A 14813-nucleotide genomic window follows, 5' to 3' on the forward strand; every position below is an offset into this window, starting at 1 on the left:
TACAGAACTACGTGAACAGAATACCTATGTACGTCCTATATCGGCATAATCCGCGCTTAAACTATGTGTGACGACGCGGAAAATGAATGGATAATGTTGTAAATGATATAATAACAATAATATTCTTATACACTACAGCTCATTATTTTTATATTTTGGCTTTTATTCGGTGCGTTATGTTTTGTAGTGTGTATTTGGGATTCGCGAAGACGCTCTGAAAACAAATATTACTGTTCTTTGTTATGGCTGTATTTAGTAAATAGTATATGCAATATCTAAAGTGCGTGTTGTTTGTATTTTATAAAATGAGCATTGAATAAAACTATGTAAAAAACTTAATGGTTTGTTTTATAAATTAACAGAACTTAAGAAGAAAATCAAGGATTTAATGTCCGCGCATTAATCAGACGATTCGTGATACGTCCAATTATATTATCATCCATTTTAAGACGGCTTTAATTTTTTCGTGTCACTGTCGTAATTTTTTAATTTTTGAAGTGAAACGTCTTTAGGCGCATGAGGGTAAAATTTTTACAGAACGTCACACAGGTATGCAACGGAAGTGACATAAAACTACTATTGAAATTAAGTACTTGTCAAATGTCAGTAGTAGTAGTTGTTGTATTTTTCCAACTGGAAAGGCAAATGTATTATACCATACAGCCTAATATTTTATAATTTTTTTGTGAAAAATTTTAATAGGGATTGAAATGAAATGAAAAGAATTTGGAACATTAATCAAATAGCATGAAATTAAATTAGTCAATTCAATTGGCAAAAATTAGTCATTTACAATTTAGAAATCTAAACATAATGTGACTGTCAACACTGAGGTTTGAGATTGACATTTTACAGACTTTTGGCGGGAACATATCTTCCTTTTTCCCTTCCTCTAAGTCTCGGAAACCTAAAGTTTTAGATTTGTTTATAAAGCAAGACTTATAAATTAGTTCGCCAAAAAAGTTTCACTTCTGACATGTGTACTTTGTACGCACGCACTTTTTTTTTATATCACATATGAGGACAAACAATTTTACTTACCTCCCTTTTTTTCCTACCTTTTCTAGTTACCTCGACCCTCGAGGGGTCATATTAGATTCACCGGGCGAGTAGGTGAGCTCACAGGGCTCTAACCTGTCGAATTACTGCGCTCCAAGTGTTAAGTAACTATTGGAGCCCATAGACTTCACATCATTAATGTCAATATCCACCTGTACGAGATTTAAATTTTATTCGTATTGCGTAAGAGCTGTGTTGCTACGAAGCAATGATCCATTCTTATATGAAGAACGAGGATGAAACTATTTTAATGTGGTTAAGACTTACATTACACTGACCTTGAAATTGGAGGTGGTCAGAAGCTTTCAATTTCGGTGGGTGCTATTAAGGTTTTAATATCTATATATATAAAAGAAAGTCGTGTTAGTTACACCATTTATAACTCAAGAACGGCTGAACTGATTAGGGTGAAAATTGGTGGGGAGGTAGCTTAGAACCAGGAAAAGGATATAGGATACTTTTTATCACGTTTCCGTGGGACGTGATATAAAACGTGGTATAACAAAACGCAACTGATATGGAATAACAAAACGCAACTGACAGCTAAACGTAATGACGCAGTCTATACTTAATTATACTAGAATTTTAAAGTTCACCAGTTGATGTGTTTGTTTCGAGTTTATATTAGCTTTTGTGCCGAGATGGGTAATCATTAAGAAAGCCATGCCGCAACCAACACGATCAAATCTTTCCCGACGAAGCCGTAATGCAACTAGAATTCGAGACATTGCGAGTGAAGGGACTGAAGATAATAATAATAAAAACAAAAATACAATAAAGAATCATTAAAATGCTTGCTATTTTAATTTACATTAATTATCCAAATAAAATATTGACATTGATAATATAAAAAATCTGCTTATTTATTGCCTCTAAGGCGGAACAAAGTTCGCCGGGTCAGCTAGTTATATATAAAAACTTCGTCTACTTATCTATGTGAGGAAACATAATGAACTTAGTACAATCTTCAAAGGTATTTGAAAACTTCATAATATAATATTCTAAATATTTTCACATACGGACAGCTTGGTATTTCAAAACAGAGTACAGAAGAATATTGACTGCACATCGGAATCTTTCATAAAATAAATTTCTAAGGTCTGACTGCATTTCTATTTGGAAAATATACGTGAGTTGAATTTTTACAGACATAGTTGAGAGAATTGGTCAAACTTCGTATGATACCGAGTAATTGTTTTCTATAACAAAATTCTGGGACATTCCTTGGGCTAATAAAGTCTTCTAAAAGCAATATTCGTTCAGGAATGCAATTATGTTGATAGTAGCGTTATGAATTTAAGTATTATTTTATGTTGTGGCCTCGCTATTTCATAAAAGATTCATATTGGATTAAAATACTAGTTTCTAAGTTTATTTGCCGAAATTAAATGTAGTTAAAAATATTGTTTGCTATTTATTATCTGAAAAAAGCAATTTCAAAATCATTACACATTTTATTGCATTCTACGGCATAGCCTACGGCTTACTGGTTAAGCGGTTACCGTTAATTATGGTCATCAGAAATTCCTGAGCTACACTTAAACCACTGCTACTCTTTGCAAGCCTCATTTAAGAAAGGAAATGCCATAGCAGTTGGAACTGTTTGTGATAACTCCAAAATCAGATAATACGTGTCAAAAATAATTACATAATATGCACTTTAGATGAACACGGTGCTACTAGATAGTAGGGACTATACTCTTGTAATTATTAACTGGTGATTTCATCAGTGTGATGACGTAATCGTCTTAAACAATTTCTCGAGAGCCCCATGAATAAATAGCTATGCAAGAAACTAAACTGATTTGGCATTTACAAACTTATTATTATGAAGAAAGAAGATTTACCTGCCCCTAGACCCGACAGTTGCAAATTATTCAAAGCCCTTCCACGTTGTCATTAAACTGAACAGATAATTAAGCTCGTATGTCACCGGATACCGACGAATTTTACGGTTCGCTTAAAATGTAGATAGATATAAAGCGTGTCTGTTCCGCACAGCACATTCTTTAATGGACTAGGTTATATTTCGTAAATCGTTGACTATCACACAACGTCCATTTAATAAGTTAAAATAAATTTTATGAGACGAACTCATGGAACACTTTCTTGAAACAGGTCTTCCCTAGAAAATTCTTCTTCTTAGTCTCCACCTTATCCCACAAGGTGGGGTCGGCACAGCGAATTTTTCTATTCCATTCTCGTCTATCACCCGTCATCGCAATACTCAATCCTCTCTCTGTCATATCGTCATTTACACACTCCATCCATGTTTTCTTCGGTCGACCTCTCTTCCCCCTCTAGCTGGCACTACCATTTCCATACATCTCCTAGTCACATGCATCTCCTCTCTACGCATCACATACCGCGCTAACCGTCCGCTCTTTGTGTCCCCTGGAAGCGTACGAATTAAATCCATCGGTTGATGTTGTGTTACAACACACCAGCTCTCTCGGAAACTGTACGAAGCGAAACGTAACCGATACGAGACGTGCTCGACCTGACGTCACGTACCTCGCATTACTGCCCTGAATGAGTGCGGAGTTACGAGTCTTTTCAGTCGGCATTAAAGAGGCCCTACAGCTATTCTTTCTCCATTATTCACAGAGCAAAATCCGTTGAGTGTTAAGCACCTTTTTAATGGCACCGTTATGGGGTATTACTACCCGTGTCTTTGTGTCGGAGCTATCATTTCCTGGTCGGAATATATATATGAAATCGCACTGAAAATATTATGCCCATCATAAACCAGATAGTGGGAAATTTTGATATGGTGGATTTAAATATTTTATTTTTACTTTATTATGACAAAGTTTTTCACGCTTTCAGAATTTCGCAGTTTCATACAACTTGCATCTGACATTTTATTCTAGTATTAAAGCGATAAGGCAAAAAAAGAGAAGCTAATTGTTCGATTGGTGGAGTTTAAATGGTAATGTTCAAAATGAACACAAAAATTGGTTTTTTTATATAACACTTTTTATCATAAATGAATAAAAGTAATTGGTTCTACGCTTTCACTAATCACACAGTGAATAATTATTGTTCTTTTAATATATTTTTTCGTATGCACTTAATGAAAATAATATTTAACGCTATATCACTCTCATTACTACGAAGCTAATGATACCTCATATGTTCAAATTCATCCAAAGATTTAAGCAGTAGAACATGCCAAAAATTTGACATATAACATATTTATGATCGAAAAACTTTACCCTATTGCAGCAGTTGGATGAGACTATTGACATCTGATTTACATCAAGTTGTTGTTACTGTAATTCCCCATACAATTACGTTTAAATATATGATCAACGCATGAAAACTATTCAACAGTACACTCCAAATGGTCGCTTTCTTTAACAAATTTAAAACTACTAAACAAACCAACTTCAAAGCTAAGTAAACGGCTACAATTTCACTAGAAATCGTAATTTTCACCGATTAAATCATTTTACGAATTTGCTTCGATAATTACGCGTTAAAAATGTATTCCGATTTAAATAACGATACTTTGGAGAGGTACAACAATCATAATCATTATTTTCGTGGTACAATCGCTTCCCTTTGAAATATTCGTCGAAATTATTCGGTTTTCACCGTTCGAGTCATTAGCAAACATTTGTCATTTGCAAACTCGGCTTGACGTTTATCTCTCTACAATTGATGAACGGATGTTAGGCCACGTAATCAATTGTCCCCGGAGGATGACTGTGGCGAAATTTTCCACAAAATTTATATAAGTGAGTATTAATTTGTTTGATGCGGACAATCACTTGCCGCTTAAACGGGGGCGAAGATTACCGTTGCTCTTTTATTTATTTATTTTTTATTGCTTAGATGTGTGGACGAGCTCACAGCCCACCTGGTGTTAAGTGGTTACTGGAACCCATAGACATCTACAACGTAAATGCGCCACACACCTTGAGATATAAGTTCTAAGATCTCAGTATAGTTACAACGGCTGCCCCACCCTTCAAACCGAAACGCATTACTGCTTCACGGCAGAAATAGGCGGGGCGGTGGTACCTACCCGTGCGGACTCACAAGAGGTCCTACCACCAGTAATTACGCAAATAAAAATTTTTGCGGGTTTGATTTTTATTACACGATGTTATTCCTTCACTGTGGAAGTCAATCGTGAACAATTGTTAAGTACGTATTTCATTAGAAAAATTGGTACCCGCCTGTGGGATTCGAACATCGTTGCATCGCTATATACGAATGCACCGGACGTCTTATCCTTAAAGCCACGACGACTTCAATCAATCGCTTGTTTTCAATTCATTGACGCTTTGACATACCTCTATGAACTTAAAACTTTAAATCGTGTAATAACTTCGTAAGTCTATTAACATCAATTTAATAGAAAAAACAAGTGTACAATTTACACCTGGTAGAAGTGACACCTTCAAAAATTAAAAAATAAAAAATTCCGGGAAGAAGATAATTGCAGGTTTTAGTAATTAATGATCACGGTGATACAAAGTTTAATGATTATTTTACATTTTATTCGTAGGTATATATTACATTGATTTATTCAGAATTTATTAAGTACCAATATTAGGTACCAAGCAGAGCACAAACAGAACCACGAATATAAGAAACACTGTATAATGCTTTGCTTCTTACCTAATTATCTCCCACGTTAAATCTTATGAATTTATGTGTCTGTCTCTTTTTACTGTCGCCTTTTCGTTTCATCGACTTTCAAATAACAACGAAACTAAAGAAGCTTTCACTTCAAAAGGTAAGAAAAAAATCTCTTAACTGTTCATTTATAATTAAAACTATAGCCGATTGCAGATAAATATAGAGAAAAAATAATAATAATAACTAAAACTAAGTAAACTAAAACTGTTACAACAATGTGTACTTATGTGCGTTTCTCATAATAAAAATACCACGACATAAATTAATAGTCAGCCAAACAACGGGAGGAAAGAAATACGAAAACACCCAAGTTATTTAATCCGGAACTTTTCAATAATCCCAAGGGATCTCTTTCGTATTCTCTGCTGGAGTTATTCATTAGGTACTTTTATAAGATAAAACAAAATAATAGATAAATACCCGGCATTATCTATAAAAACTACCAAAGAATAAAAAGTATTTGTTGTAGGTATACGAGTATTACGCTTAACATAGAATTGTAAATATTCTAGAATTTATGAATTTAGGCATCTCAAAATTACTTTCAGAACCTGTTCCCTCGGTTGCCCTTGTTTATTGGGTGTGGCCGGCGCGTTAAGCCGACTCATTCCCAACGTCGGGAGGCCTGACCAGGTGACGCGCCGTCTCTATACAAGGGTGGTGCGATCAATGGCTTTATACGGTGCACCCGTGTGGAGCTAGTCCTTGACCGTGGGGGTAACGAAGCTGCTGCAACGGCCGCATCGCACCATCGCGGTCAGAGTCATCCGTGGCTATCGCACCATCTCCTTCCAGGCGGCGTATGTAATGGCTAAAATCGAATTAAAAAAATATATATTCGCGATATAAATAAAATACTTTTTCATCTGAGCCCCTTATAGAAACAACGCTGGGTTTCGTCTGAAACGTCTGAAGAAAAAATAAAACCCAACAAAAACCTTAGGCAATCATATTTTTATCGACGTCTACGCTCATTCCGGTTAGTGCTTACATTTTTACAGCCAAGCCGCGCGAAACGACATCCAGAAACATATTCGTGGTATCGTGTGACCAAAATATGTTAAGCTCAGTACGGCGTGGATACGATTTGTAAATAAATCAATGAAAGTAGTTCGTATCCCAGTGTCGAGTGATTGCTTCGAATCTCGGTTTGTTCGGATCGATGGGTTGACGTTATTATTCGGGTTACAGTTTGTATCGTTTTTGTGTATATCGGTAGTTTCTGTTGCAAAAACAAAAACCTGCTAATGTGTACAGATTCAAAGCCATAGACACAGCACATAGCACAATCCCGGTCGAGCGTTTGGTATCTTAAAACACCGTCTACATTATTCGACTTCGACAATTCGTAGATATAATTAAAATCGCCTTTAAGATTTAATTTCTGAACTACCAAATACTCTATAGTTTTCGTGGTCGCGAATGACGAAAGTGTTATTGGTCGCCATTTGTATATATTATGTAATAATTTCTTAATTAACATTGGTAAATTCTTTATTTAAGAACTATGAAAAAAATTACTTAATAGTTTAGTCGGTTATTTTTGAGAATTCAATAATAATTTATTTACGTGGTTACCCGTTCAACTTTTTATTTTCTAAAAATTAATTAGTTTATATTATCAAAATATACCTCATAAATGTTTCTAAGTGGTGTTGGTTACATAGATTATTTCTAAAAGAGTGGATACGTAATTGTACTTTTGAGACACTGGTGTCGTAGAAAGCAGTTCATCCACAAGCATGCTAGAACTATGAATTGTTATAGTGAATAATTTCCAGTAATTCAAAACGACAAGTACCAAATGGCAATTTACCGCAAGCTGTAGCGAATTGCATATGGTATGTACATAATATGCAATGACGGCGTTTCGTGGTCCATTAATCAATGCACTGAACTTATTGCGTTACATTGTAATATCATAATCAATTATTTAAAATTTTTGTTGAATTTTATATAAAGCGTGTTTTTTAGTTTTTTTAAAGTATTATTTATTTTTCATTTTTTAGTTAAATTTTCTATAAAAACGTATTTTTAAAACTATTAAGTACTTTAACATCAATTCCTGCCTTATCGACTATAGAATTATATAAATAGGCAAAAATCTTATTTTGCAAATTGAATAATGGAATAATCTTATAATATTAGTGTATTGTCATCCGTCTTCGATAAATCTACAAAGTTTGAATGAAATCTGGCCGTTTAAAGTGGGTCAAAATCGCGTCTAAAGGAGGCAGTTACAAACATACAAACATACATACATACATACAACATAAAGCGTGTAAAAAAGTGTACAACATACATATTATGCGCTATTTGTGAACAATTAATTTAGTTTTTTTTTTTTCTTTAACTATCTATCGATAATTATCTAGGTGTACTAACTAATGAGTCTTAAAAATGAAGTGATTGGTTTTTGCTCATTAAACGCCAGCAATTATGGAAGAGTGACCAGGGTGATGCGTATCCTGAAGTATTTTTCATTTAAAAGTCTTCATTTCAGTTCCGTTTTATGTCATTGCCTTCGTAGAATAAAAAAGCATAATCCACGTCACCATCAGTAGTCACTGAGTCTCTAAAACTACAGTAATTCTAATTAACCTGAAAAAAAAAATATAAACGAAACAAGTTAATGAGAAAAGCTCTCCTGGTATGCCCGTCTCAAGTGATAGACTATAACGGTATTGATATATAGAGTTACATACCAATTGTCATAGTAAATATGTACGTAGATAATATCTGTTCACGAAATACTTACACAATGATGGAATACCACAGACAACATATATATACACAGACAACATATAATAACAATAACAGATTTTTACATGTATTTTTATTTAATCAAATACATTAAAACCAATAACAACTGAGACTTACCTTTAATATATATGCTGGTTCAAACACTAAATAACGTTTATAAATCATAGTCGTCTTCTATTATTATCAAATAAATAAAAGAGAGCAAAGTTTCTAGCACTAAAATAATTACCACCACAGGAAGTTAATTTGAAACGCGATTTTTTATAAGTTAGCAGCTATTATCATGCATATTCAGAGTTGTTTTGTGAACTTTCAACATTCTACTATTAAACTACAAAAAATGAAAGATTTTGCAACGAATATAAAACTTATATTGAGCGTCGAAAGATTTACCCGGTTTTTTCCCGATTCGCCTCTCAATCCCTAATCACCCCATTTTACCGGTATTCTAATTAATTGGTTTTTTTTTATTGTAAATTATGGCCTTTATTATGTTCTTCGTTATTAATATTCTTTATTTTCTGTTTCTGTTTTATAAGGTATTGTAATTTTTTTTTTTTTTGTTCTGTATCATCATCCTGTGTATTTCAGCTGGCGGGTGGTGCAGAGACATTGCGCGTGCATTACTTTTAAACTTAATCCTTATTTTTATTTTATGGTAGTATAGTTATATTTATTTTAGTTTATTTTATATATTTATTTATTTATTTTATTATAATAGTATAGTTATAGTTATATTATTCTGTTATATTTAATTTGTATACAATGGAATGTATTGATGATTCGTTTCTTTCTGCTAATGATTCTATGCTGTCATCTGATAACGATAGTTATTGTTCACTTCCCGATTCCCTTGGAGACTGTATACGGCAGACGTTTGATAAATCATCTGACTGCCTTTTAAATGTATGTCACATTAATGCTCAAAGTATACCAAGTCACTACAATGACTTATTCATTACTTTCACTAACACTAACGTTCATGCTGTCTTGATTTCTGAGAGTTGGCTTAAGCCTCATTTACCTTCTGCTATCTACCCTCTCGATGGCTTTACTTTAATACGGAATGATCGTATCGATGCCCGAGGGGGCGGCGTTGCTATATATCTCCGCAGTAACATTTCTTATAAAACAATAGCTTGCTCGTCTGCTGATTCTTCTACACCTGCGGAATATATCTTTCTTGAAATTTCTATGAAGGGAGCAAAAATTGTTCTCGGTGTCGTATACTGTCCCCCCAACGTCGACTACTTCTCCAGTCTCGAGCCGATTCTGGAATCTTTAGGGTCAGATTATTCACATCACATTATCATGGGTGATTTCAACACCAACTTCATAGCTCCTTTATCCTCTCGTTCCCGTAAACTTCAGGAAATCATTAGGTCTACTGGTCTTCATGTCTTGCCTCTACAGGCTACTCACCACAACATTAATGGCGATGATACTTGGCTAGACCTAATGCTGACCTCCACTCCTACCTCTGTACCCACTCACGGTCAATATCCTGCTCCTGGTTTTTCCCATCACGACCTCATCTTTTTATCCTATACGATTAAACCTCCTAAACCACAGCCCAGGGTTTTGTCCATGCGTAGTTTTGGTCGTATGAATAAGGAAAATCTATGCAAAGACGCTTCTAAAGTGGACTGGGACCAACTAATATCTTCACCCTCGGTAGATGAAAAGGTTCACATATTCAATGAGGTTGTCCTTGGGCTTTACAACACTCATGCGCCTATCAGAAAAATTAAACTGAAACGCCCACCAGCTCCTTGGATGACTGAAGGTATTCGGATGGCTATGAGGCGCCGGGATCGGGCTTTTCGAAAATTTAGGAGGAATCGGTGTAATGATAACTGGACTAAATTTAAAGTGTCGAGGAACCGGTGCAATCAGATGATACGTAACGCTAAACGACGCCACATTCTAGAAAACATAAATTCCGCTTCGCCTGCCGATATTTGGAAATTCCTTGGAACTCTGGGTATTGGCAGACAGCGTCACTCTGATTTTCAGGCGACGATAAGTTTGAATGACATCAACTTTCATTTCTCCTCTGCTACACCAATAAATAATCAAACGAAATGTCGCACCTTGAACTACCTGAATGGTTTGTCTCGACTTAATGTTGACTCCTTTGAATTTTCTTCGGTTGCTGTGGATGAGATCAAAAATATTATCCTGTCCATAAAATCGAACGCCGTGGGTTGTGACAATATAAGTCGCCGTATGATCGTCACAATCCTGGATCATCTTCTGCCAGCTATATGGCACATCACAAATTTTTCCCTATCATCAGGCTCTTTTCCTTCATTGTGGCGTAAGGCTTATGTTCTTCCTTTACCTAAAATTCCTAACCCTTCCCTTCCAAATCACTTCAGGCCCATATCTATTCTTCCCTTTCTATCCAAGGTGATCGAGGCCTGCGTACACAAACAATTGTCGCAGTTTATTTTCCGGAACAACCTATTGAGCCCTTACCAGTCTGGCTTCCGACCAGGTCACTCCACCGTTTCCGCTCTCCTTAAAGTGGTTGGCGACATTAGGACAGGTATGCAAGACACTAAAGTCACAGTACTGGTACTAATTGATTTTTCAAATGCGTTCAATGCCGTCAATCACGATATCCTCCTATCTATTTTGTCCTATATTATGATCTCTCCTACAGCACTGGAATGGTTTTCATCATATCTTCGGGGACGCCAGCAGTGTACTCGTATTGATGACACCTCTTCAAGTTGGTGTAGTGTCAACTCTGGCGTGCCCCAGGGCGGTATTTTGTCTCCATTATTATTTTCTATTTTTATAAATTTCTTAACACATAATCTTCAGTGTGCGTATCATCTGTATGCTGATGACTTGCAGCTTTACAGACAGACGACTGTGGAGTCTATTTCTCAGGCAATAAACCAGCTAAATAAGGATCTGGACTACATATGCAGTTGGTCAACTAAGTTTGGCTTAACTGTGAATCCAACGAAATGCCAAGCCATTATTGTGGGCAGTCCTCGTATGATCCAACGCTTAACTACTATGTCACTCCCACCTATATTCTATAATGGTACAGCAATTCCGCTAAGTTCCGTGGTTAAAAACCTAGGCCTTTACATAGACTCCACACTCGACTGGAAAGCTCAAGTATCTTACGTTGGACAAAGAACCTCTGGAATTCTTCGTGCTCTGTATCGCCTCAAGAATTTCTTACCATCAGCGACCAAGACTATGCTAGTACAAGCCTTGATCTTCCCTATAATTGATTATGGTGATGTGTGTTATTTTGACCTGAATGCAGACCTTCTTAATAAACTTGATCGTCTTCTTAATAACTGCATTCGATTTATTTTTAATCTTCGTAAATATGATCATATATCTTCCTATCGTGCTCAGCTCAAACTTCTACCGATTCGCCAGCGTCGTAATTTACGTGCACTGACGACTCTTCATTCCTTACTTATGTCTCCCGAACCTCCTTCCTATCTAACTTCCTATTTTCAATATCTTCACTCCAGCCATGAGCGGGCCCTACGTTCTCTCAATAGCCTATTAATTCGTTGTCCCACACATAGTTCTAGTTATGTTCGTAACTCTTTCGTCGTGCAATCTGTTCTGCTATGGAATGCGCTTCCTCTCGAGATCAGGACTATTACTAACCGCTGCACGTTCAAGTTAAGGGTTCGGCGAATGCTGTTGGAAAAGTTAGCGGAATCGTCATGAACTTAATGAAATTATTTGTTAAGGAAATTTATTAATATATTCCTTTTAATACTGTATAAACTATTATATGTATGTATATGTGTATATGTGTATATATGTATGTATGTATGTGTATGTGTATGTATATGTATATGTGATTTTGTATATATGTAGATATACTTTTTTTGTATGTATTCGTTACCTAATATAAATTTCATTGCACCTACCACTATTTACTCTGCACTACCTTTGGTTGACTGGTAGAGAATGCCTTAGGCATTAAGTCCGCCAATGTAAATTTTACATGAAGTGTAATAAATAAATAAAAAAAAAAAAAAAAAAAAAAAAAATAACATTTAACACCAGGTGGGCTGTGAGCTCATCCACCCATTTAAGCAATAAAAAAAAGCTTCAATGATCGCCTACAATGCTGCATGGGGCAAGTGACGCACGTAACTCCTCACCGCTTACGGAAAACCCGATTAAAGCCCTGGCCCAAAAAAAAATGTGTATTAAGCCTTTAAGAGTAGACCAGGTATCTCCATTCTATCGGTTTCCATTGTAATACAATCATGCATCCCAATTATCGAAGTACGACAGACGCTGAAAAACGTTCATAGTCTAAATAAAACTCTTTAGTTTTCTAAAAAGGATTTTTCTTAATTATGTCATTCAGGGGAGTTTGACATTCAGTAAAAAGAAAGTTCAAATTGTTTAAAAATATATTTTTTATTACATTTATACATAGTAGAGGTCCCGCAGTAGTCGAAATTCGACTATAATTAATTGGAATTGTAAGTTTGTACACTATTATGATTGTATTTTATACTTCTATAATCACAAATTTCGCCAAGACTACACTATAAAAAATATTAACAAAGACAAACAATATTTAATCTATTCTCAATTTGACAACAGACGTCAAGAACAAAAGTTTGACAATAAATAGTATGCATGCATGTGTGCGTCAAATACATGGTATGTAGTGTGTGTAGCGTTTTCTTTGTTAATTTAATGTATCTTTTATGCATTATTTAAAAAAACAATTAGCATTGTGCACTTCTTCTCTATATTCTCTATAAGTGTCGAAAATTTCATACTCCTCCGTCCGCGCAATTTTCGTAAAAAGGGATACAAAGTTTTTGCTTCACGTATTAATATATAGATAACAGAGAACGCAATGAAGTCTTTTATTGTTTATTCACTCTGAAATACTTCATACCATTATATAATATATTATATAATAAATAATATTTTTTGTTTCCTGTGTTGTCTTTAAGAACAAATCCGATTCACGGAAGAAATATTGAATATTTATGAGTCGTGCTTTTACAGGCTATAACTTCAGTAAAAGTACATCGAACTATGAAAACGTGTACAGGAAAAATCAAAAATATGTACTATGGAATCGGAAGGTAAATATTGAAATCGATACGCTCCGATGCTTGTCAGTGCCGATGCGATCGTGTTTGCTCCTCAATTCCAATACAAATATGAGTACATACTGAAACCCTGTACTGAGTCGTGTCTCTTCACAGTGCTTATTTTTCATCTTTCTGTGTTCTTTCGTCCTAGTAAAAAAGTTTAAAATGCTGTGAAATTTAGGCTTTTTTTACACAAATCTATTGTGCCTATTTTTTTAAATATCTTCAATTAAATTTAACCCGTTATATGTATAGCTGAAACAAATGCTAATGATAGCAAAACTATATTTATGGCAGGAATATACAACTCTAAAACATTGTAGTATTATGTAAATTTTGTATTTGGTCATTAAAAATTTTAAATTACCGTAATAGTTGTCGAAATTTTCTTCCAAGTATACCAGACTAAACACAAGCAAGAAAATTCATATAAAAAAGGCATCATTAAGAGACGTCTGAAACTAGAAAATCTTTTATGAGCTATTTGTTATATGATACCAATTTAAAATTAAAGTACACAGCATCATACTCATTATGGAATTAGATTAGTTATTACCTTTTTTTTAAGTTAACTCTTATTGCAAGACTGATGAACGCCTGTATGGTGTAAAGTAGTTACTGAAACTCATAGACTTCACAATAATAATGCAGCAATCCACCTTGAAGTATAAGTCTCAACTTATACTATAACGGAGATCGCAATCCTTCAAATAGGAACGAATGACTAGTTCGCGGCAGAAATAGGTAAGATTGTATCTATCTTGCAAGTTTACACGCCATAGCATTAGTCAAAACTGTAGCTAATGGTCGTAATAATGATGATTATTATGTCTTTTTTGGGTCAACTGATCATAGCGTCAATGTGAATTGCACACATGTTTTTTTCTATTATAGCAGAGCGCCGAAAGATATAATGAAAACTTTGACACTATATCGTTCCTTATCATCTTTTTTTTTATTGCTTAGATGGGTGGACGAGCTCACAGCCCACCTGGTAATAAGTGATTACTGGAGCCCATAGACATCTACAACGTAAATGCGCCACCCACCTTGAGATATAAGTTCTAAGGTCTCAGTATAGTTACAACGGCTGCCCCAGCCTTCAAACCGAAACGCATTATTGCTTGACGGCAGAAATAAGCAGGGCGGTGGTACCTACCAGCGCGGACTCACAAGAGGTCCTACCACCAAGTCCTACCACCATCTCCTCAATTCACATTG

General features: G+C 35.1%; 1 long non-coding RNA gene across 1 annotated transcript; it reads left to right on the top strand.

Moving 5' to 3' along the window:
* The first annotated feature begins 12827 nt into the window (after positions 1 to 12827).
* LOC101737026 (uncharacterized) lies at positions 12828 to 13964 on the top strand. The gene is made up of 2 exons (XR_209908.4): positions 12828 to 12962; positions 13504 to 13964. It is a non-coding gene; the product is annotated as an uncharacterized LOC101737026 (long non-coding RNA).
* Positions 13965 to 14813: the final 849 nt, after the last annotated feature.

The sequence above is a fragment of the Bombyx mori genome, chromosome 21 (assembly GCF_030269925.1).
Source record: "Bombyx mori chromosome 21, ASM3026992v2".
NCBI lineage: Eukaryota > Metazoa > Arthropoda > Insecta > Lepidoptera > Bombycidae > Bombyx > Bombyx mori.